The sequence below is a fragment of the Nelumbo nucifera genome, chromosome 1 (genome assembly GCF_055504915.1).
Source record: "Nelumbo nucifera cultivar China Antique chromosome 1, China Antique-T2T, whole genome shotgun sequence".
In the NCBI taxonomy this organism is placed as follows: Eukaryota; Viridiplantae; Streptophyta; class Magnoliopsida; order Proteales; family Nelumbonaceae; genus Nelumbo; species Nelumbo nucifera.
In genome coordinates this window covers 211,535,499-211,560,845 of record NC_142649.1, presented here as the reverse complement: position 1 = coordinate 211,560,845, position 25,347 = coordinate 211,535,499, and the positions used below count along the sequence as shown (strand labels likewise).

Below are 25,347 nucleotides of genomic sequence, written 5' to 3'. Positions count from 1 at the left end.
GAACGCAGTACAGAGTTGCAGACTAACCACAAAATACAAATGTCTTCTCTTTCGTCGTTCGCTGCCACTTTCAAACCGCCATCCTCGCTCAAGAGACTCGTCCTTTCTAACCGGACGAATTCATATTGCCGATATCCTTCTCTGAATCGGTTTGTTCCCTTGTTTTTTCTTTTCATCTTTGTAATGCTTTCGTTTTCTTATTTGAATATCTGCTGTTAATTTTCCTGTTCTTCTTGGTTTCTATTCAACATACTTTTGCTGAACTGCCGGCGTTTGTGGAGTTCTTTCCTTTGGGTTTTAGTTATCAATGGTCGGGTTTCTGTTTTCCTTAATGGAGAGTTAACAATGAATTTTAATTATTGATTGTCGAGGTCATCGAAAAGAATGTGACATTATTGGTTCTTAATGCAGTTTTTTCCACATATTAGACAAGATTCTGGATTGACCACAAATAAAGCTTCATACTAGAGTCTTTTCTTTTGATGTCTAGATTCTGAGTCCTATTGAATGAAATGGTTGCGGCATACGCTTAGGATTTGAGAACAATGCCTCTTGTGTATGAGCAGTCAACATTTTTTTCTATCTTTTGGACGGCCGAACTCTATGATCATATGAGCTTCATGTTAGGTAATCTTTCTATAAGCAAAGAATAAATTCTTGGGCTAAGAAGTAAGAACTTTGGTATAAATACATCAATTTGGTTAGCGTATGGGGAAAGGCATTTATTTGTAGAAAAGTGCTTCTTAACCAAAATGAAATGCATGCTTGGAATCTATATCAGAAATTGATACCTGTATAGAACCTATTTCCCAATCTGCTGAAACTCAGGACTTAGTGCCAAAAGAAATTCAAGCTGCTTCGTATATATAATCCTTGTACATTTTTCTTTGGCTTACTAAAAAATGTGGTCCCATTCCATAATTTGATCACTTTTACTGGTTTTCTGGGATTCAAGTTGTATATTGGCTTAAGTCCCAAATGATATGCTTAAGCGGGATAAGACCGCAAATATTGGCATGTTGCTTATAAGTTTCTCTTGTAATATCTAATTTGGCAACTGTAGTCCTGTGAAGGCCTTCACTGAACTCCAGATCGAGGTGATGTTCAATCCCCCTTCTGTGTTCTTTTTTGGAGTTTATGGATTATCATCTTAAAGGGACTCTTTTTTGGTTCCTAAAACACCCAAATCTCAAAGAAAAGTAATTTTTATGTGGCATCAATCTGTATCATCCGGTCTCTGATCTTACTGGAGTCATTCAATTCCAATACTAACAGATGATAAGACAAAGAAAATATAAAACCAGGTAATGATTAAAAAGAAGAAAAGGAAAAGAAAAGGACAGAATAGATGGGAGCAGGAGAGGTGCTCCACTAAAAGTGATAGCTCAGAAGGATCCTTTTGATCCAATATACCTTACCTAGCCTGTAAACATATTTCTAATCCTTTATCACAAATCTGGCTTTAGTTACTATATTCTTGAAATGTTTTGTAAAGAGGTTCTGTGGAAAGGTTTTCAAACGGATAAAAAGTATTATTTGGTGATTGGAAACTACTTGGAAGGTGGGATAAAATGTAAGATGGTTATATAACAACCAAACAAGGAACTAAGTTTCAAAACTGATGTATTTTAAGGTACAATTAAGAGACTGAGAGAGACATCTAAAGCATGCACTCTAGGGTAATACATTCATCATAACTACTCCTTCAGGATTAATAGATAATTAACAAACACGAAAGCTTGATGACAATATACAAACACAATGTATATTCTTTAACAGGAAGCACTTTAAAGTTTAAATAATGAAGAAGTGGACATTTTGTCGTTGTCTTGGTGGTGAAGTTGATATGTAAACTACTGATGTGGTTAGAAGTAGGGGTGAGCATGGGCCGGTTCGGTTCCATGGCAGAACCTGGAACCTACTCTGTAGGGATCGGTTCTAGGTTTTTGGAACCGGAACCTACCCTGTGAAGGCCAGTTCCAGGGTTGGTTCTGGCCTTGGTGGTTCCGGGGTCGGTTCCAGGGTCTACCCGTGGAACCTGTTTTTTTCTTTACTCCCCCTTAATAAAAATAAAAAGAAAATAAGCATGTTCTTTAAAACTTGATATTCAATAAATATAATATATATTTTAAAAGTTATGTTATCTTTATTGATTAAATTGAGTAACTTAATTAATATGTACATTATCATTATATGGTTCAAAACTTATAATTTAAATTTCAATTTTGTAAATATTACCTTTTACATTACTTATTGTACACACTCAAATATTAAAATAAAAACAAATGATCAAATGATCAAATAACTTAAGTAACCAAGTGTTCAAGTCAGATCATGGCCTTGTAACCATGAGTGTTTGGGTTAAATCCTCACATCCCTAAAAGTATTTTGGGGTTTATTTCAAGGCATATTCGGTTCCAAGGTTGGTTCCAACAAGGCTGGTTCATCGGGTCAGTGCGGGTAGGGTAAACCCCTAGACCTGGAAACAGCCTGGGTGGGGGTCGGTTCCAAGAATTTGGAACTAGACCCTACCTTGTAATAGATTGAATAGGGTCAGTTCAAGGCCAATTCGAGGTCAATTCCATTTGATTCTGGGTAGAACCTACCCATTTGCTCACCCCTAGTTAGAAGTATGGGTATGCTGCCAGGACCATATATGGGTCTAGTAGATGCATGAATTTGGATATTGCATCCTATGATATGATTGTGTTCCATAACAGGAGTTATTGGATAGAGTACCTTTGCCAATTCCATAATCCCCTAGACTTAACATTATAAACCTCAAAACCAGTTCCAGCAATAATGGCTGGCTTTGCATGACTTGCTTCTCCAAAGGTAGTTCACAAATTTCATCTCAAGAATGATCATTACAGGATTGAACATAATGTCAATTCAAAGCTCTGAACTAAAATACAAAAAGAGATAGATCTATTGAAGTTAGGGTGCATAACTTCTGCTCATCTTTTGGAAATGATGAATTGGATCTTCATCAGGCTTATAGAAATCATCTGCTAGGTTGTACCAAGGTTGCCATATCTTGACACTGCCATCTACCATAGCATCTGATATACTTATCTGCTTGCTTAAGAATGTGAAATCCCAACAGATGATTCAGGGGTTGAAAGTGGGTAGAGAATGGGAACAGTAACCTCATTTTGAAGTTAGCCATAGATATTTTTCTCTTCATAGAGGCTGAGGAGAATTTAGCTACTCTCAAGTGCATTAACCACCTGATTTGAAATTGTATCAAGGATCAATCTAGGCAAAGTAGCTTAATGGGAATTCATAATGGAGCAACCTTCATGGAAAGGTTCAAGTAGACATTGTCTTGGGATGTAAGGAGGAACAATGACTGATAAGAAATTTTGGGCTTCCACTAGACAAAATTCCAACTCAACTTTCTCTTGGGATCTAATCATAGAAAAGCATGAGACAAGGTTGGTGTTTTCAAAGGAAACCTGGAAGATTGACCTTCATTAAGTTTACATGGTCAAAACAACTGGTACTTTTTTCCTGTCAGTTTTCAGATTATACACACAAAAACAGTTCAGGATTGTGTTGAAGTGGTGACAGAGTAGACTTGTGAAATGGATTTGGAGGTTTCAACTTGAAACTGTAAGTTTATGGGGTTCAGTAGAGAGGTTATGCCTTTAAACTAAGGCTGCAACTTGGGCCAGGTTGGCCCAAACCCAACCCTAACCACCCAACCCAAAAAAGTTGGGTTGGGTTAGGGTTGACCCCTCGGGCAACCCAACCCAACCCAAACCCAACTCTATAGTACATATCATATATAAATATATGATATATCATACACTGATTTGTTTAAATGCATGATAGTTGTATAGCCGCCACCACATACTATCATTTATTTCTTTTAAGATAATCACTTCACTTAATCCTAATTGGAAATATTAAAACCTTAATAACATATTTTATGTTTTTTTGAATATTTTATTCTTTATCTCCTCTTTGTTGTTTGCCACCCATAATAAACTATAGTCATTTCAAACACTTTTTTTCTAAATTTTGTACTTAAGGCTCAGTTTGGAAGGAGTACAAATACAAATATGTAGAGTGCAAAACCTTGTATTTTGTACTATTTTGTATGCATTTGCACTATAACATATTTGTATTTGTACTCCTTCCAAACTGAGCCTAAAGTACCAATAAAAACATCAACAAACAAATACTAATAAAACATAAGATTAATATATGTGTGAATGTTGAGTTAAGGTATGAGATTAAGAAGTTTGTACAAGATTTTAAGGGATGGGAAGAAGGTTGTGTTGGGCCCAACCCGAAGTTGACTTCAGGTTGGGTTGGGTTAGGGTTGAAGGAATTTAGTTAGGGTTTGGGTTAGGGTTAGGTAGGTTGGGTTAGGTTAGGGTTAGGGTTGGGGGTTTAGAACTTAGAGTTGGGCTAGGGTTGGCCTCAACCCGACCTAACCCGGCCCGACTTGCAGCTCTACTTTAAACTTTGTTTCCCCTCATCTCATTAAGTAAGGAAATAATAGTGCTTGACTTCAACTCATGGGTGTGCGCTGTCTTGGAATATTAATTTTAATATACCTCTCAAAGGTGTAGATCATGATGAGATTATCCTTACTCTTTAAGGTCCTCATTCGTCTCCCTGTATTGCGGAAGCATGATTGAAGTGCTCCATTCTTCTCTATATATCTTAATGGATCACATATCAAGCCCACTTTGTTGTCTGGGTAAATAAAACTGGAGGGTGATGATAGTTCAATTGGAAAACTTTGGTAAGCTTTGATAGCATATTTTTTATTTAGGAGGGAGCTAATGTGAATATGTGATTGTTACTTGGTTGAAAACCTGATTAGGTGAACTTAGGATTGCCAAACACCACCTTGATGTAGGACTAGTAGGGAAAAAGACCTACAAGGCTCAACAATGGTGGGATGAATGTTTCAGATCTAAGAGTATTGATATTTAAGATTGAAATAGAGAAATGGAATAGAGAAGTTGCATTTTATAGAAAATACTTGAGAAGGAGATGCAGGACAGGTAGAGGGTCCTAAAACTTTCATATCCGGTGGTGGGCTTTGTTGGGTGGAAGAGAGAAGCTGTATATTATAGATAATACTTGAAAAGGTGATGTAGGACAGGTTGAGGGTCCTACAACTTTCATATTTGGTGGTCAGTTTTTTTTAGGGTGGAAGAAAGTAATTTAGGTGATTAATGATGAAAATTAGAGATGGAGAAACAAGTAAACAGTTTGTTCACCAGAAAATGTGCAAAATATTAGAAAGAAGGAGAACTTTGCTGTTAGAGTAAACCACAAAGAGATATTAGAAGTAACTGAGAGAGATGGAATAAAATAGAGAAAAAATACCTAGCAACGTCTAATGTTCACTAAACCCAACTTTATTTTGTCAAACCAAATATCCCAAATTACAATTACAATGACTCTATTTTAGCCTAAATGTAAAAACTTAGATGTCCCTTTGTAGACTCCAATTTGGACCAGGAAACTGACCCAAAACAACTTCAAATTGCTCCAAAACTAAAAATGGTAAATCTAACTTATGTAAACAAACAAAAAGTTATTAAAAATGGCAAATCATGATTTTACTATAAATAGCAATTATTGGGAAGATGAATTATCTGAAACCTTCATTTTAATAACAATGTCTAAAACTTCCTCTAACTTTAGATACCTCCAAGGAACCCCTTGTTAGAGGTATTCTATTGAATGGCAAGCAAAAAATACTATTGTACATATTATTTTACCTATCACACATACAGATGAGGGACCCGGAAGTGACAAACTGTTGAGCATAAGGACATATTAATGCTAGGCATTGGTGCATTAAATGGGCAGTCATGATCAACATTTAGATATTAACTTGTGGGTGCCGAATTCTACGGAATTCAAAGTAGGGCTGTCAATGGGTGGGGTCTACCTGACGGACCCAAACTGACCAAATTGATTATAACGGTTGTAGTTCCATGATTTTGTGCATATTAACAATTGGGTTGATTCTGGTTCTTGCCTGTCCCAAACCAATTCAGACCTGGAACCGATTATTTTATTAAATATATATAATATTTTCTTAATTTTCTTATAATTTCTATCATGTTTTATGTTTGAAGTAGTAAATTTGATAGATAATAAATAAGAGAATATTAGTTAAATGTTTATTTTATTAGCATATAAATAATATAATATTTTTCTGTCATTTTTATTAAGGTTATATAATCAAAATTTAAATTTTAAGTTATTGTTTAAATAAACAAATATAGTTTTCAGTATAATCGGGTTTATTGGGCCCGGACCTGATAGACTGGTTCAGGACTGATTATTCTACCTAGATCCAACCCAGAACCAACCCATTGACAGCCCTGATTCAAAGGGATCTCTTTGAATGATCTACAGATGAATGTGGTGATCATGTTTTCCTCCCCTATCCCTCAAAGAATTCCCAGAATCCTTCTTGATAGGGAAGGGGAGGCATTTGGTTTAAATTTTGATGATAGTGCTTTGGGAAATCCCAGCACAGCTGGAATTGGAGTTGTGTTCAGACGAAGAGATTGAACCATTTGGTGGGCTTTTAGTGGACCCATTGGGATTACTGACTCCACAAAGGCTGAGATTCTAGCTGCGCTCACTGGGCTTTGTATTGCAAAAGAACAGGGACTTAATACTCTTGCTTTCAAAGGAGATTCTGTCAACACCATAAAATGGTTAGGAGAGAAGGATAGTGGTCCTTGGAGGCTAGCTCACTTCCTGATGGAGGCAAGAGATATTTTGATTTCCATGGCTGGATTCCCAGGGAGTTGAACCCTTTAGCTGATAGTTTGTCTAAATTTGGCACCCTTAGGGAAACTTTTTACAGTGGTAGAAACTTGCCTTTGTAATTTCTGTGTTGGGTTTCCTCTTGTAAATCACCTCATGTACCTTACCTTTGTTTCTTAATAAATTCAGTTACTCTTTCTCTCAAAAGAAAAAAAGAAGATCTTTGTAACTATTAGATAACTCAGATTAATATTTGGTTTTGGGCATGCCAATGGACAGCCAAATCAATGTGCTTCATTGCTTCCTTATTCTTATAATATACAAGTATGATTTGAATAAACGGCCAACAAAGATGGACCAAACGGTATTAGAGAGGAGCCGAAGAGTCAAAATTGGAAATTCGTGAAAAGTTATGCATTTCTGTTTTTTGGACACTGGGAATATTTTTGGTGTTTTACAATTTTTCTGTGGGTCCAATGATAGGGTCTAACTTGTCTATTTGTAGTTTGTTTATGTTCAAAATTTTAGAGTCACTGCATAAGTAGGATTAGAATTATTGAGTCTTCTTTGAATTGAAATAAGATAATGGTAGTTTGGTTTGAATCCTACTGGGATTAGAGTCTAACAGTTACTCCTAGGTTTATTATGAGTTTAGAGGCTATAAATATGTATAGACATTTTACACAAAAAGAAATGAAGTTTATTGAGTTTTCTTCAGCTTATGCTATTTATGATGAATGACTTCCCATACCCTAGAGTGATTCTAGGCACCCGGTGAATGATTCCTGGTACTTTCTCTGTTCTTTCTCCCCCTATTTTCTTTCTTATTCCTTCAAGAAGCCAATTACATCCATCAACAGCTATAGATTTCTGCTCAAAGAATACCATTCAACATTCTCTTGGGACTAGAATTGAGCTGGTCCTACATCACAGAGAGAGAGAGAGAGAGAGAGAGAGAGAGAGAGAACCATCATTTGAGCCAAAGGATTTATCTTTAATGACATTTATTGTTATTGGTTTTGTCTAGACCTTTGGCTTTAGGCCAAAATATTGTTACCTAAGTGAATTTAACTTTATTCAAGAGACAACCCACTGAAGGCTGAGATTGTTCTCTTTATCATTTTGCATGAGGTTTCCACAGGGTCAACTTTCTAGCTGTAATAATAACTACATCAAATCTATCCTGATTAGAGAAGAGATAGTTGAGGTATCTATCCTGTACTGTATTCCATTTGAGTAGCTTTAGTTTGATACGGCTTACCTGCATCAAAAATAAATTAATATTGTAGGAACACTCACTGGAGTTGCTTACCTCATGAGTTGTATTGGAATCCCTTGAGTCCTTGACATTAGGACACCTTGACTGTGTCAGGACTCAGGACCAGTTCAGCTGAAACTGTAAACATGGTTGGGCAAAAATGTTATGCTGACCATGAAATGATTGCAAGTATTGGCAGTTACTTGCTCATTTTATTCATTGCTCTGCTTTGTACCATGTACTTATTGTTATGAAACTTAAAGAGGATGGTAATATGGATGCTTTTGTACTAACACGTATTCTTCATGTCTTGTAGCTTGTGTAGGTTCAGTATAAGATGTAGTTATGCCGGAACAAACATAAAGGAGGACTATACCTCTGCTCCAATAGATGTTGTAGCTGATGTTAAGACTGAACGGGTTTGAACTCAAGAATTATTTCAAAGTTTACTTATTTTTCTCAACATCATTCATTTAATGAAAATTCATTACAGAAAATTTGAAATCTCACTGAAGTTGTCCTTAGTAGGTTGTAGTTTTGGGAGGCAGTGGTTTTGTCGGTTCTGCAATATGCAAAGCTGCAGTCTCAAAGGGCATAGAGGTTGTAAGCCTAAGCAGGTGAATGTAAAGCTTAATATGGGAATATATGTACTTGTATCATGATTGTTTGTTTTTCATTTCCCTAAACACTAAACTTACTGACAATTTAATGTTGTTAGAAGCTGCTCAAGATATTGTTTGCATTTTTTATCTCATGTTTATGCTGGATAATTTCAAATTCTGAAATATTGGGCAATAATTACAGGACAGGGCGGCCTTCTTACTCAGATTCATGGGTCAATCAGGTCACGTGGATGGCAGGCACGTTTCTGTTGTTCAAATGTTACCTTCAATTTGGAACTTAAATATGTTGATTAACAACTTTTAAACTTCGAATTTAGGAAGAGTATAACTGTGTAGTTCTTTTCTTCTTTTCTTCTTAAATTTTATCATAATGCAATTAGCAAATCAACAAAACAAAATTATAAAATCATGGCAGCAGAGCAAATGGTATTTTCTGAAACTTGAGGATTTTTTTTTAGTTTAGAACACATATTTAGGAGTTTTATTTTTTTTAAACAGAGGCAGGTTTTATTAGACTTTTCCTCACTCTTCTTTTACATTCTCCCTTTATCTTTCTAGTCAGGAGAGTCTAAGAAACTAGTGCACCCCGTAGGGTGCCTTGTGCAAATGATGTGATGGAGAGAAGATTTTCTGACAGAGGTAAATTGGTGATAGAAGGGGAGCAACCAAGGAAATCCAGGACCCTCGGGTATAGGAGGATTCAGAAGGTAAACTTATAGCCTTGTTTTCCAGCCCCATGGGCTTGGGTGACTCTCTCAAAGCAGAGTTGCTGGCAGCAATACAAGGGGTGCAGATTGTCAATGAGTTACAGTTAGTAAATTTGATGATAGAAGGGGGATTCAAAACTGGTGGTGGGCTGGCTAAAGGACCCGGACTCTATAACCTGGTGCTACAGAAATGAAATGAAGAAGTTTAAGTGGCTTACTAGGAATATGAATCTCAGGATACAGTGGGTGAGGAGATCTGCAAATGGGATGCAGAAGAAGAATAGAAGGGGCTCTGCCCCTGTTTCAGACATCAATGATGAGAACAAAAAAAGGGCTAAAAAATGCAAGATGCTAAGAACAAAAGAAGGGGGCAGAGCCCCTATTCTAGACCCAGAAAAGCTGGTGAAAAAATACTCAAATAAAAGAAGACTGAAGAATTTCAGACACCAATAATGAGGGAAAAGGAGCTGAAAACACGCATGAAATTTCAGAACAAAAGAAAAAAATATGAAGAAGAATATTTTTCTTAAAATAAAAGAAAAAAATATGAAGAAGAATAGGGGCTCTTCCCCTGTTTCAGACATCAATGATGAGAACAAAAAAAGGGCTAAAAAATGCAAGATGCTAAGAACAAAAGAAGGGGGCAGAGCCCCTATTCTAGATCCAGAAAAGCTGGTGAAAAAATACTCAAATAAAAGAAGACTGAAGAATTTCAGACACCAATAATGAGGGAAAAGGAGCTGAAAACACGCATGAAATTTCAGAACAAAAGAAGGGGGCGGAGCCCCTGTTTTAGTTCAATAATATGATTCAAACCGGGAAAGAAGAATGGTTTTAGTCCAATAAGGAAGAGGAGAACAATAGGGCGTAACCACTGTTTTAAACCAGTGGAAAAAGAGAACAAAACAAAGGAGGAAACTGATTAACTCACCTTGACTTCTCTCGTCTTCCTCATTCGATTCTTTTGTAAAGTGAATGAAAACCCTTGAGATTATTTTGTTTATACTTTCCTCATAACAAAAAATGATAACATGCAACATATCCTATTATAAAAACTAAAACCAACCAATAAAATATTATATATTATATATTTATTTTATTTAATAAAATATTGTATACTATATATGTGTTTCAGTCCCCATAGCATGCACCTAATACATTTTTTCTTGGCGTTTGGGCGAGGCGCTCCTTGAAAAGCGCCTAGTCGCCTAGGCGTCACCTTGACAACTATGGGTCTACCCCAGATTTCCAAGACTGGGAAAGGGTGTCCTAAAGCCGGTTGGGACTGGGTTAACTCTTTGAAAAAGGAATGGCAAGTAAAGACACCCGAAGGGGAAGGTACCCAAATCCTATTATCCCTTCTAGAGGGATCAATAACCACCTCATCTGGGATCTTAAGCAAATCAGAAATGGTGTTCAACTCAGAGTCTCTAAGAGCCCTTCTAAAGTCCAAGTTCCAATCAAGAGCAGACAAGGTAGGGGATATAAAGGTGGAAACAGACTCATTTTTAAAACGAGAGAGAGAGAGAGAACAAAGCTGGAAGTTGCTCTTTCAAAGGTGAGCGGAAGGAATGGGGGTAAAATAGCATGGATGGACTCCCAATGAGAAGCTCTTGTAGCCCTAGATGAGACTCCCGCATCCCAGCCATCCGCTGTTTGCCCATGGATACTTGGAATTACATGAGCCCACATACTATCCCTTTCCTTTGTCAATCTCCATAGCCATTTCCCCAATAGGGCTTCATTCTTTTTCTGTAAATTACCCAATCCGAGCCCTCCATCACTCTTGGCTTTGGTAACAACATCCCACCTAACTCTATGATCCCTTTCCTCCCCTGTTTCTCATAGGAAGTCCCTCATTAATTTTTCCAAAACTCCGCACACTCCCATAGGAATTTTAAACATAGACAAGAAGTAAACAGGGAGATTAGCCAATGTGGACTTAATCAAAGTTATCCTACCCCCCAAAGATAGGTAGTTTTTCTTCCAAGACACTAACCTTTTTGTGAATCTATCAATCACCAGATTCCAAAAGCCCTTTTAGTCGGATTATCCCCTAGTGGAAGCCCCAAATATTTCAAGGGCCACTGTGTGATCTCACACCTCAAAATTTGAGCCCTTTCTTCCACTTCTCTCAAACTCATATTGATACCAATCACACAACTTTTATCAAAATTAACTTTTAAGGTTAGTCACTTGTTCAAACACCTTGATCACCTGTTTGAGATTACTCACCCACCTAATTTCATCCCCTCCACGGAAAAGAATTGTATCATCCGCAAATTGCAAGTGTGTGATTAGAACACTATCCCTTCCAATTCTCCAACCTCTCACCAAGCTCCTGAAATCTGCCCTTTCAATAAGCCTACCCAAGACTTCAGCAATCAAGGTAAAAAGGAAGGGGGAAAGGGGATCCCCGTGCCTAATACCCCTAGTAGCTGGAAGTGGTCAATCACCTTACCATTCACCAAAATGGAGTAATGGCAAGTCCTTATACACCTCAATTTGGGAAACATCATCGTGTTCCCTTTAGTCCTAGAGTTGATAGTTGTATGTCGAGTCCTTTTTCTTTAGTCCATTTGGACATCTGGTGTCCAAATAGAATAGTGTCTTATACTGGTTACAAATACTTTATAACTTTTGTTGATGATTATTCAAGGATGACATGGCTTTACCTAATGAAAGAAAGGAGTGAATTTTTCTATTTTCCAAAAATTTTATGTTGAGATTCACAATCAATTTGGTGTACACATTAAAGTTCTCTGTTCTGATAATGACCGTGAGTATTTTTACACCTTTTCAAGAATATTTGGAACAACATGGCATTATTCATCAAACCTCGTGTACCTACACCCCTCAACAAAATGGGGTGGTTGAGAGAAAGAACTATCACCTTTTGGAAACTGTTCGGTCCCTCTTACATCATACGAATGTTCCCAAACACTTTTGGAGTGATGCTTTACTTACATCCTACTTCCTTATTAACCGCATGCTCATGTCTATGCTTGAAGGCCAGGCTCCATTCTCTGTTTTGTTTCCCACTTTGTCTCCTTTTCCCTTTACTCCTAGAGCTTTTGGATGTGTTTTTTGTTCATAATCTTGGGCCTGGAATGGACAAGTTAGATGCTCGATCCACCAAGTGTATTTTCCTTGGCTATTCCATGACTCAAAAAGGGTATAAGTGTTATAATCCTAGTTCCCAACGTTCTTTTGTGTGTCCTGATGTTACATTCTTTGAGTTTGTTCCTTTTTTCTCTAGGTCGGATGTTTCTTCTCTTCCGTCGCTATCACCTCCCCTTTCAATTCCAGTTGAGGACCCCATTCCTCTTGTTCCAGTTGTGACCAAGTCTTTGCCTCCAGTGCAACTACCTACTGAACGACCACCCATCAGGCAAGTGTATACGCATCGTCAGGTATCGGCTCCTCCTCCGGCTTCGTCACCGTCGACAGATCCGGCAGTTGTTCCCACCCCAGCCCCACTCCCCGTTTCTAACCTTGATCTCCCCATTGCTTTGCATAAAGGTAAATGCAGTTGCACTCTTCACCCCATTTCCAATTATGTTTCTATATCTCACCTTTCGGCTTCCCATCGCCAATTTGTTTCTATGTTATCATCTGTCTCTGTTCCCAAGGATGTCCAGGAAGCTCTCAATTCTCCAAGGTGGCACCAAACATTAGAAGAAGAACTCTCGGCCCTGACTTGTACTCATACGTGGGACCTCACCACTCTTCCACCTGGTAAGCATGTTGTAGGCTATAAGTGGGTGTACACTATTAAATATTTGCCTGATGAGAGTGTTGAAAGCTCAGTTAGTTGCCAAAGGTTATTCACAACTGTATGGTATCGATTACACAAACACCTTCTCCCCAGTTGCCAAAATTGGTTTTGTTCGTGTTCTGATCTCTCTTGCCGCTATGTTTGATTGACCCTTGTTTTAGCTTGACATCAAGAATGCCTTTTTACAGGTGATCTTGAGGAAGTGTACATGGAGCAACCACCAGGGTTTGTTGCTCAGGGGGAGGGTGATAAGGTATGTAGACTTAAGAAGGCTATTTATGGGCTTAAACAATCCCCCTGTGCATGGTTTGGTAGATTCAGCAAAGTGGTGAAGAAGTTTGGCATGAAACAGTGTCAAGTTGACCATTTCGTGTTTAGCTATGAGTCCAGTGCTAGGAAGATCCTATTGGTGGTATATGTAGATGATATTGTTATCATAGGTAGTGACAGACCAAGGATTGATAGGTTGAAGACTTACTTGCCTGAACTTTTAGACAAAGGATCTTGGTAAATTAAGATACTTCCTAGGGATAGAAGTAGCGAGGTCCAAGAATGGTGTTAATTTGTGTCAGAGGAAATATGTCCTTGATTTGCTAGAGGAAACAGGGTTGTTAGGTGCCAGACCAGCTGACATCCATGGAATGGAATGTTGAGTAGTGATGCAGGTGAGGAGTTTGAGGATCTGAGAAGGTATAGAAGGCTGGTAGGTAAGCTGAATTACCTAACCATCACTCGACCTGATATCTCATTTGTAGTCAGTGTAGTGAGTCAGTTTAATGCAGAATCCCCGAATTCTACATTGGGAGGCAGTTCTAAGGATTGTGTGGTATTTGAAGGGAACTCCAGGTCGTGGTTTGTTATATAAGAGTGGAGGAAGTCTTGAGATAGAGGGATACACAGATGCTGATTGGGCCGGTTTCTTATCTGACAAAAGGTCCACTACAAGGTATTGCACTTTTCTTGGTGGGAACTTAGTGACATGGAAAAGTAAGAAGCAGACAATAATATCAAAAAGCAGTGCAGAGGTTGAATATAGAACCATGGCACACACAACATGTGAACTAGTATGGTTGAAGCATCTCCTAGAGGAAATTGGGTACTCGATTGACACTCCTATGAAGCTATGTTGTGATAATCAAGTTGCAGTTCATATTTCTTCTAATCCAGTGTTTCATGAAAGAATGAAGCATATAGAAGTTGATTGCCACTTTGTACATGAGAAGGTGCTTAATGGAGTGATAAGTACAACGTATGTGAACATAGGAAATCAATGGGCAGATTTGTTCACTAAAGGGTTGAGTCGGGGAAGAGTGGACTACATATGTAACAAGTTGGGACTCTATGACATATACTCACCAGCTTGAGGGGGAGTGTTAGAGTTGGCTGTAGAAGGGTAGTATAGACTTTTTACATTAAGTTTTATGTTAATTGTACTTATGAGTAGATCTTAAGTTAGCTGATATGGCTCTCACTTAAGTGAGGGTATAAGTGTAATTCTGGTTTGTTTAGAAAGGTATAAATAAAGTCTGGCCGACTAGAGAAGATTGACATCTCTCTCTAGTTCGACTAGAGCAGTTTTTTCTTCTCTCCTTTTCTTCTTCCTCTTCTTATCTGAGATCGTATGGACACTACATCTGAATTTTATCACCATGGAAATGATATACAAAAGCTAGCAAATGAAGGTTGCTAGTCCTCAAGTTAATCCTGTTCTTGGAGGGGACAATTTTGGAGCTTTTGGAACCTTATTGGTTTTCCTCCATAGGGTGCTTGGTTGCACTTACTGCTTTAATCTGAGATGGTAAAAGTGGAGTCCAAAGGTTTAACCTTCATGTATGATAAGGAGTTGTCATTTGTGGTTGGGGGCTCTAAGCCATGGATCTGGGTGTGCTATAGATTTCTCCATTTGTAGCTTATCTTTTTCTTTGAATAAAATGTCTATTTGCAAATTAAAAAAAAAAAATTCAAGTTAAGAGCAGGAGAGAGAAATTAAATGCTAGGGAATCTCTACAGAGGTAAATGTTTGTCCCATTCACAAGACCAATTCCAAATTTCCAATATTTTCCTCCTCTTTAGATTTACTCATCACCTATCACCGGTTCATTGGATTTTTGAGCTCCCATGATAACCAAGGAAATCTGAAGGGATGAGAGATCCATCATATGGATGGCCGAACCCTGCAGGAAGGTAGGGCGAAATTTCAAAAATTTCTCTCTCTCCCATCTGGGAATCACATTCCCTGTTTTAGAAAAACTGCATTTTTCAATGATCAATCTTGAACCAAGAACCGAACCAGATCTGAACCAAAACAGTATGAGAGGGATATACCTGATACGAAGAAATAATATCTTCCAATGGAGGTGTTCACGCCCAAAGAATGATCCAAAGACTGCTCCCACTAAAGATGACACAGTGCAGGGTGGAGCAAAATCAGCAGTGTTCTTCCAAAGAACCAAATCCTTCACCAAGAATTCGCTGGAGGGTAGGCGAGCACGACTCCCAATCAGTTTTTCACCAAAAACTGATATCAAGAATGCTTCTTGATTGCTCCTATATCAATGGAGGTCGAACTAGCTATGGCGGCAACTGGAGGAGAACGCAAGGAGAAGATGGCGCAGTCACACTGGTGTTGTCTTCTCTCTGTGTAAACTGAGATCTGATCTCTGGAATTTGGGATGGGCTGAATGGTTCGCCCCCTTCTCCTTTTATAGCCTTAAAGAGAGCTCCTAATCTCATTAGGAGTTTCCTAATCCAAATCTGTATTTGGATAAGGAGTTCTCTTTAAGAGATAAGGAGGTTTCTAGATCAGCTCCTAATCCAAACCTTATCTTATCTGCAGATTAAATCAGCTCTCTCCTAATCTCATTAGGAGGTTTCTAGATCCAAATTTGTATTCAGATCTAGACTCTCTGAGTGGATAGGGTAAGACCCTTATCCTATCTGCTGATCCAATCCCAAATCCGCCCCTCTTTAATCAGTCCAACTAAACCAGTTCGAAATGGGCTTTAGGCCCAATAAGTCTAAGTGCTCATTAACCTTCCAAACTGCTGCCCAGTTGGGCTTCCTTGTATGGCGTGGGACCCAAACATTGATCTACACATCAGCCACATGGGTTCAACCCAGCCTCTGTTACAAGGCCTGGCCGAATTCACTGAAAAGACAGTGAACCCCCTGAAGCCCATCACATGGGCTCCTAATGGGCCCAACACTTACACCAAGTGGTCCCTGGGCCAAGCCACCTTATAAAAACCCAGGGACTGTGGGCAGATGCAAGATTAGCCCATCAGGCATTACCCTCAATGGTCTTACACTCAACCTCTCAGCCCATAATGATCAAACACTGCTCGACAAGAGAGAACCTCTCCCTCGGCTACAAGGAACAGTGTTGCACTCTCTACTCACATGGTTCCCGGGAATTAAAACCTTTTGCAAACATTTTGAAAGCATAATATATATATGTACATCCGTATATAAATATATTTTGCAAAACAAATTTCAACGATTGAAATCGGCTGCCAGTAGCCTTGGTTTCCGTCAGAGAGAGTGCATCCCCAATCATTACCTTTGTCTGACAAAGAGGCTGATCCTGTCACTATGATCGCCCACTCAGATGAATTCTCGGACTGTCCCAACATACCTAGGTTTTGACCCCCGCTAAGGATCTCACTGATTGGCATATCAAAGACAGCCCAATCTGACACCTAGTGCAGTATCATAATCGAGTCTAGGGGTCAGTGTAACTTTCCAGTTTTGCCCACTAATCACCAAGGTCCAGGGCAATACTGGAAATCTGGTCCAGTTCAAGGTTTCAAGTAAACCTACACTGCATGTACCTCGGGTCTCAACCTGGCAGCTGAGATAGGCCACCCCAACACTTGGCAGCACATCAGTGTCAGCCTTAGCAGGATAAATCTCCCCAGACTTATCTAATGGTTGTGAACATTCTAAACTAACACGAGTCTCATAAGTGTCCAGTTTAAGGGTATTAGACAGAAACACACCACTATAACATGAATCAAATATGTACTTTATTCATTTACAATAAATGTCATAATGTACATCAATCTGATTGGAGATAAGGGCATACACTGTCTAACAAAATCTTGCACAGTTTTCCAATTTGATCAGCTATTCTAGTCAAGGCTTTAAAACTGACACAAAGAAAACCAGAAAGTGAAAGTTGATATAATGAGAGTGATACAATCACTTAAAGTAAAAGATATATAGTTCTTCTTCTGTGCAATTAACTTATTAAATGTCTGAACAACTGGATTGCAAAGCTCAATAGCTTTAGGGTTCGCTCCTAAAGCAAGGTGAATCTATTTTAAGGGCCAGCTAGATTTGTCTCATCCGGGGCTAGCACAATTGTCAATCTTATTTGCAACACCTCATGTTACTTAAGTTTGCTTTCCTAATTAGATTCTTACATCCTGGGGTTAGCATAATTCTCAATCTCATTACAAAGCATCTAGTGATATCCTTGAAATAATAAATAAAGAACTAAATAATCTTTACCTTATAAATTGGTTCTGGTAAATTGAAAAATACATGACTATAAAAGAGAGAGATATCTATGTCTAGGCTCTGTATTATGGATAGAACAAGAAAACCATTGCTACTGAAAAATACAGGAAAATAAAGGGGAAAATAACTAAAACTCCCATATGGGATTGAACTAACAAGACACTGCTACTGAAAAAGAAAAAAAGGAAAATGAAGGGGAAAATTAAAACTCCTATATGCGGTTTGAACTCTTTACATCATTCAGGACCTTTAAGGGACTATTTAGAATCCCATCACCATCTTATAGACTGATTTCTTTTCCTTACTTCTATTTTACTCCTCTATGTATAGTTTGCTCTTGTCAGTGGTGGAATTATATTCCAGAGGCTATATATTCTATGTCTTATCTTATCTTCCCCTCTGCTAATAAAGCTTCCATCCTTTTCAATTAAAAAAATGATATAATAAAGCAAAAGGGAAATGATAGTAAAACTTTGAGATGCCCTGGAATCTTTTCTGTTTTGAAAGGGTAATGTAAAATTGTATTGCTATAATCAAAAGAAGTATAGTTTACTGTATAAAACAAGAATGATATGGTGAATCCACACCTTCAGCATTATGGTCTTCCTTCATCAGCCAATGTTGGCACTAATAAGAGCAAGATGATCATTGTCTAGGTAGATCTTCTTGATCTTGTAGGATGGCTTGCTAGTGATCTTTACTTGGTGCATCAGTTGTCTTATCAGAAGGGACAGAGGCAATTGATGGTCCTTCTCTGTCTCCAAAGATCTCTCTCCCAACCAGAATGAAAAAAGAAAAAATAAGAAGAGAAGAGAGAAGTCTGAAAAGGTTCAAACAGTGTTTTAGAGGGGCATCCATTGGAGTCAAAACAAGTTTGGTAGTAGTATGATTTTTTCCTCAAGTTTTCTGTCATTTGTGTTTCTGATACATATTTGCATCAACTTTTCAAGTGATGATTACCTGATATATTTAATATTGCTTTCTCTAAACTGTTTGTGTTGTTTATGCAGGAGATGTCTTCTATGCAAAGTGAGATGAAGTATTAGCTGGGGCTACCGCAGTTGTTTCAACTCTTGGAGGTTTTGGTAGTGAGGAGCAAATGAAAAGGATAAATGGAGAGGCCAACATCTTGGCTGTTGGTGCTGCTAAGGATTTTGGTAAGGACTGCTCCATTTCCCGTTTTCCTGTTGGATGTGCTATATAATAGTGGTTGATTATATGAAACCTTTTGTGGTATTTTGTGTGATTGTTCCTATAACAGTAGTGCATGAAGATAATAACAACAATTGCAAATAGTTTATCCATGGATCCTGTATCTTCAAATCCCTGGTGTAGGATGGCCAACAGAAATGTCATCTCCTATGGAGAATATTGTCTTTAGAGGTTATGGGTATGGATGTTTAAACACAAGACCAATTACCTGATGCTTGAATTTTCAAGTCACACAATCATTTATGAGATTGAGGGCACAAGATATTATATTCTTGGTAGACCACAATGGTGGTGGAGAATTCTTGTAGCTGATTCCAAATAGTTAGCACTAAGGCACAAGATACTATTTTTCTCTGTAATGCTTAAAGGATATCAGGCATATTTTCTCTATGCTCTTTAATGCAGGAATTCCTAAGTTTATCTTGATCTCCGTTCATGATTACAATCTACCCTCCTTTTTACTTTCTTCCGGATACTTCACTGGAAAGAGGAAAGCCGAGTCAGAAGTTCTCTCCAAATACCCAAACTCTGGTAATTTCCCCCTGATGGGTACTCAACTTGTCACTCCTACATCTGTTTTTGACCATGTATCTGTGTCCTTGGCTTTTGCTGTTTTGAATTGTTTTCTCACCTCTGAAAGATCTGCAGGTGTGATATTAAGACCAGGTTTCATATATGGGAAACGAAAGGTTAATGGTTTTGAGATCCCACTTGATCTGATAGGAGAACCAGTGGAGAGAATTCTTCGTGCAACCGAAAACTTTACCAAACCACTGAATTCTCTTCCGGCATCTGATATTTTCCTGGCCCCACCTGTAAGTGTTGATAACGTTGCCCTTGCCGTAATAAATGCAGTTACAGATGATGACTTCTTTGGTGTCTTCACAATTGAGCAAATCAAGGAAGCTGCTGCTAAAGTGAAGGTGTGAGTGGGTATGTTAACTAGAATCAACCATTGTCAGTAATAGTTATACATCTGAGAAACACCAAAAATATAATTCCTTGATTTTGAAGGTCCATATCTGAAAACAGTTCGGTGTGCTTTAGGGTTCTTGTAAACTGAACGATCATGAGTTACGAGATTTGCATTTTGGTGTTCCTTTGGATGTACTGCACCTTCGGACCTTGAGCCATACAATTTTCAAATCCTTTTCCCACTGTATTATATAATATTATTGATGTAAAACTCTTAAATCAACATGTATTTCTTTTTTTCTTTAGACTGGCTGCTTTTGTTTCTCCATTGAAGATTTTCACTTTTTCAGATTGGAATATCTCCACTCCTTGTATAGTGAAAGCTTTGTTTTATATCCATCCAATTTGTTTTGACATGTATCACGAGTAAAACAAAGTTTTTTTCCTTTATGTGGTGTGATTGTGTGAATGATACACTATAAAACATTAAGGCTGACAGGCTGTGTTTGGTTGCAGTGCAAATTCATTTGCACTGATGCAAAACTATGGTAATGCAAATGATTTGAGTGCAATTTTTGATTTATTTTTGTTTAAAATTTCACATAGCTTTGTTTGATTGCAATGAAAATGAAGTAAAATAAGACCCAAAGTAAAGTAAGTAAAATCCAAAACAAATTTAAACCAAAATTTGCATGTTTTTTATTTGCACTCCCATACGTTTGTACTAGTGCAAATAAAATTGCATTGCAACCAAACACAGCCTAAGGGCCCATTTGGTTGGCATTTGGAATTGGAACCACCCATTCTCTCTGTTTGTTTGGTTCAGGCAGGAATCGCAATTAAATTTCATGAGATATGTACGACTCCCCGAGGAGGGTTGGTGGTGGGTAAAGAGATAGGGTTTGAAGGGTTTTAAGTCATTTATCAAGCAAAGATTAGCTGAATGTGAAGGCTGTTCAGCAAGGTGTGAAACCAATGATTAGGTTCTCCATTCTACACCAATAATAAAAAACATAGAATCCATACCTTTTACAGGAGTCTGGATCTCCTGTTCACAAGAACTCTGCCTAGTGCCTGCGTCTACTCACATAATATCGCATCCACACATGGAGAATATCTCATCTTCCTAAATAGTATTATACGGGGGTAGTGTGTTGGGTAGACGTAGATAGAGTTCTTATGGACTGGAGATTCGGAGTCCTTTTATAGTAGGGCCCATGAATTTATTACTAGCATGAAACCTTATCATTGGTTCCAAAATTCTTATGTACTTGTTTTTCTTTTTTTTTAGTTGAAACGAGATTCTCATTTCCGGGGGAGGTTAGGATGGTATACTATTCCGCCTAACCAAGTGTCATTCCAATTCTAATTCCAAACCCTCACATTCTCACGGTTCCATCAACCAAATAGAATTCCAATTTTAAGGGATTTTGATTTTTTTTTTTTTTTTGCTTTTTGTTTGCTATATTAACAAGACAACTCCGTGGTTTATTTAGTGGTTCCATCAATACATATTCGATATGCATTCAATGATTAAAGTATTGGACCAGTTGTTCTATTGAATTTATATACAAAAAATGTTTGGAAAACACATGGATACGAACAAAAAATATAGAAATGTTTGGATACGTTAAGTTAATGCATACAAATTTCATAAATATATTAATAATATCAAGTTTAATGTCAAAATAACTATAAACAATGTACGAATACATAGGAATAGTATATTTTAATGGTATATCTGAAAAATATATTATGATTAATATAATGGGATGCATAGATATTATACAATTTTATTGATAATGCATCAATCAAGACTCTAAGACACATATTATATGGATTTTACAAATTAATACAAGTATAAAGTCATTATCATTTTATTTTTATTAAAATCCAAGGCACAAAACATATGCAACTATATATTTGAATCATTATATCATTTTTGCTATTTTTCTATTTTAATTTTTAACATCAACTAAAAAATTAATTCACAAATCTTCAATAAATAATAATTTCATTTTTATAAAAATAAATATATTTATATAATATATAAATGAAAATATCAATTAATAATTTATAAAACTATATAATCTTAACTTAAAATATATTAAATCTATTAAAATTTTGAAGATGCATATCATATGGAAATTCATAAATTTTAATTACTAAAATGATCATTCCATTATTAATAATTTTATTTTTTTAATTTTTTTAGAATAAAAATTAGTTTTTATATAAATGCATATTAGTGGATTTGATAGATCCTATCTATATTATATTATCAAATACTTTGTAAACAATATTTTATCTTTGTAAATAATAAATACATTGTTATTTAATGCAAATTAAAATATTGATTAAGAATTTATAAATAATTATTATAATTATTTATTCTATTGGTTTATAAAATAATAATTTTGATTATTATTCATTTTAATTTGTACTTGGAGTTATTGAATATATTATTTGTTTAGATTAAATGTAAGCATTAATGTTAATAAAAGATAATTTATTTCACTTATTATTACGAAATATAAGGTGGCATGGTGGTTAAGATCCTTGTGCTCTTGGGCTCTAGGCGATCTGGGTTTTAGGGTTTGAATCATGCTAAGTCCCTTTTCTATAGTGAAGCACTATGTTGTTAAACTTAGGGTTTGATACGCTTCTGTAGCAGTGCGTATCGGCCGATACTATATGATACGCGCCAATACAATGGCATATCAGACTGATACACACAATTGGCACAATATCGATACAATGCCAGTCGTGTTGTACCTCATATCGTCCCCTACCGATACCAATACAATACACCCGATAGGGCATATCGTGTTGATATTTTAATCCTTATATGCACTATAGAAGACAAAAACTTTGTGGTTTATTTAACATAACTCCCTTTTGATTCTCCCCGCAAACAACCATCTTTGCTTGAACCCATTTGGAAAGAACTTAAAAAAAAAATAAGGCAAAAAAGAAAAGTTTTCTAGTTCTAAGATTTTTAAACGAAAGAAAAAAAAAATGGTTTCTAAAAGGTCTCAAAATAACAAAAAGGATAAAGAATAATGAAAGAATTTACATAAGTAATTAACAATTCCATTATTTAGATTGAAAAAAGTATATGAATTAAATGAAAATAAAAATGGAAAATTTTCTATAACTACAATCAATAATCATATTATTCCTAACCTATCGATTCAAATTATGCCCACGGGTTGGACAAATATTCACTAACAGAAAAATAAAATAAAATAAAATAAAGGACCTGGCTGATAGAACAAGTACAATTAGAAATCAAATAGAAAGAATCAAAAAAGAAAAAAAATACATTACTAGCCCCAGAGATAAACATTCATGCTAAGGAAACAAATTGTGATAAAAAAAAGATCATAATCACCAAAAAATATTTGTATTTGGAAGATATTCAAAAGAAGTGCCCGATTAATACGTAAATGGCACTTTTTATGAATTTTTTATTGAAAGGCTATGCATAGATACCCTTTTATGTATTATTAATGTTTCCATAATCAATGCACAACTTTTCCTTGAATCAACAAAAAAAAATTAATAAATACATTTAGAATGATGAAACAAATCAAGAAGGAATTGATGAAACAAATGAAAATACAATTCATTTTATTTCGCCTATAAAAAAACCATCTTTTAATATTAATATTAGTAATAGTAATAAGAATTCAAAGATTTCTTGTGACCAATCCTCCTTATCACAAGCATATGTATTTTACAAATTATCACAAAAATCAAGTTATTAATAAATATCACTTGACATTTGTACTTTAATATAGCAGAACATCTCTTTTTATTAAGGATAGATTAAAGGATTGTTTTTCTGACCTTTCACTTATTTTGATTCGAACACCTATCATATAAAACTTTTCACTAAAAAAAAAGAGTAGGAGACAATTGTTTCTAGGGTTGTAAGGAGAATGCATTACTCTCTCTCTCTCTCTCTCTCTCTCTCTCTCTCTCTCTCTCTCTCTCTCTCTCTCTCTCTCTCTCTCTCTCGTTCCCAATCATCTAAATAATCTCTTCTCCTAAACTACCTCCCCCACCTAAATAATATCCTTTCTAACAACCGATAGATAAAAAAGGATTTGCTTTTTTAATATCTAGCCAAGTGGCATCACTATCTCCCACTTTCTCCTAAGCTATCTCTAATTCCTATTTATCTCCTAAAATACCTCTAATTCCTATCTTTTATCAACAACAAAACTTTCATTAAACAAACAGAATAATTGATTACATGGGAGGGGGGATAAATTCTCTTAGCTCCCCTAATAGAGGCTAGAGCCCCCAAAGTGATAAAGACCAAAATTACAACTAAGCCCAAAAAATAGAATCCCTAATCGTCCCTTGCTTGGCTAACCCATCAACAAACGAGTTAGCACATCCCTTTACCCAACTAAACTTTAATTCCATGTCCTTAACCAGCCATTTGAATTTTTTTCTTTCATTGTTGTAGTTCCATAACCCAACCTTGTCTTCTTTTATCCATCCTACTACCACCTCTAAATCCCCTTCAATTACAAGCTTCCTATTGTTCATTTCCTTTGCCCTTTGGATGCCTTCCAAGACGGCAAAGATCTTGGCCCTAAGAGAGTCACATATCCCAATTTTGATTGAGAACAAGGCTGAAATATTCCCGTTCTCATCCTTAAATACTCCTCCAATGCCTTACTGCCCAGGGTTTCCTATACTACTACCATTAAAGCTCAACTTTATAAACCAATGAGGGGAGGGGTCGAAGATAGACTTAAGCCCTCTTTGACCTAGGCACAACTAGCAACATCTCTTTTTCTCAATAGGCCATCCACTATAAAGTCTGTGAATAAATTCACTCTTATGTGAATCTGAATTATCAATTTTTCAATGCTTCTCTCTCTTACAGAGAAAATTCTTGATCTGAAATCAATTTCAATTTGCGCAGATAATTGTTTTTCTGGGAAATCGGTTTCCAGATTAAGGGTTGTTGATCTGAAATTAAATCTTTATAAATCTGAATGATATTTAGAATAGTTCTTTATATTTTCTTGATTTATGGATTGTTCGTACAGTGGAGATCGAATTCTTTAATGGCGCAGGAAAACTGTGATTTGTAGTTCTTTAAATTTTGGTCTGTAATTAATTTATTTTAATTTTCTAGACTGAATGTATAGGAATTCGATCTGATGTAATATTAATAGAAAACTAGGGTTTTTCTATTTATTTTATTTCAATATCGAAGTTGGATGCATAGGAGAAGGAGATTTCGCAGATGGAGAAATCGCTATCTGCAATTTGTAGTTTGAGTAACTGCAAACTGTGATCTAACATCTGTTTTGCAGGTTGCAATGTACAAACAGCCCTAGTTCTGATTTTTTATTGTCTTTGATCAATGATTTAATTTTTCAGATCAATTCTTGAACTATTTCTTGAATTAAAAATCAAACCCTAGACCCATTCGAACCAGGTTGGACCAAACTGATTGGACTGAATCTATGGTTCGATGGGGGATGACCTCAGCCCTAATTTCCCACTCTTGGGTCAAGAGATTGATATTTAATTGCAAGACCTAATTCG

General features: G+C 36.5%; 1 pseudogene across 1 annotated transcript; it reads left to right on the top strand.

Annotated features, from left to right (window-relative positions):
• On the top strand, positions 1-20,119 carry LOC104588836 (uncharacterized protein At1g32220, chloroplastic-like; annotated as a pseudogene). Its single transcript, XR_016081015.1, has 8 exons — positions 1-149; positions 8,331-8,433; positions 8,543-8,631; positions 8,819-8,874; positions 18,654-18,800; positions 19,261-19,386; positions 19,504-19,788; positions 19,903-20,119. The product of XR_016081015.1 is annotated as an uncharacterized protein At1g32220, chloroplastic-like (transcript).
• The last annotated feature ends 5,228 nt before the right edge of the window (positions 20,120-25,347 follow it).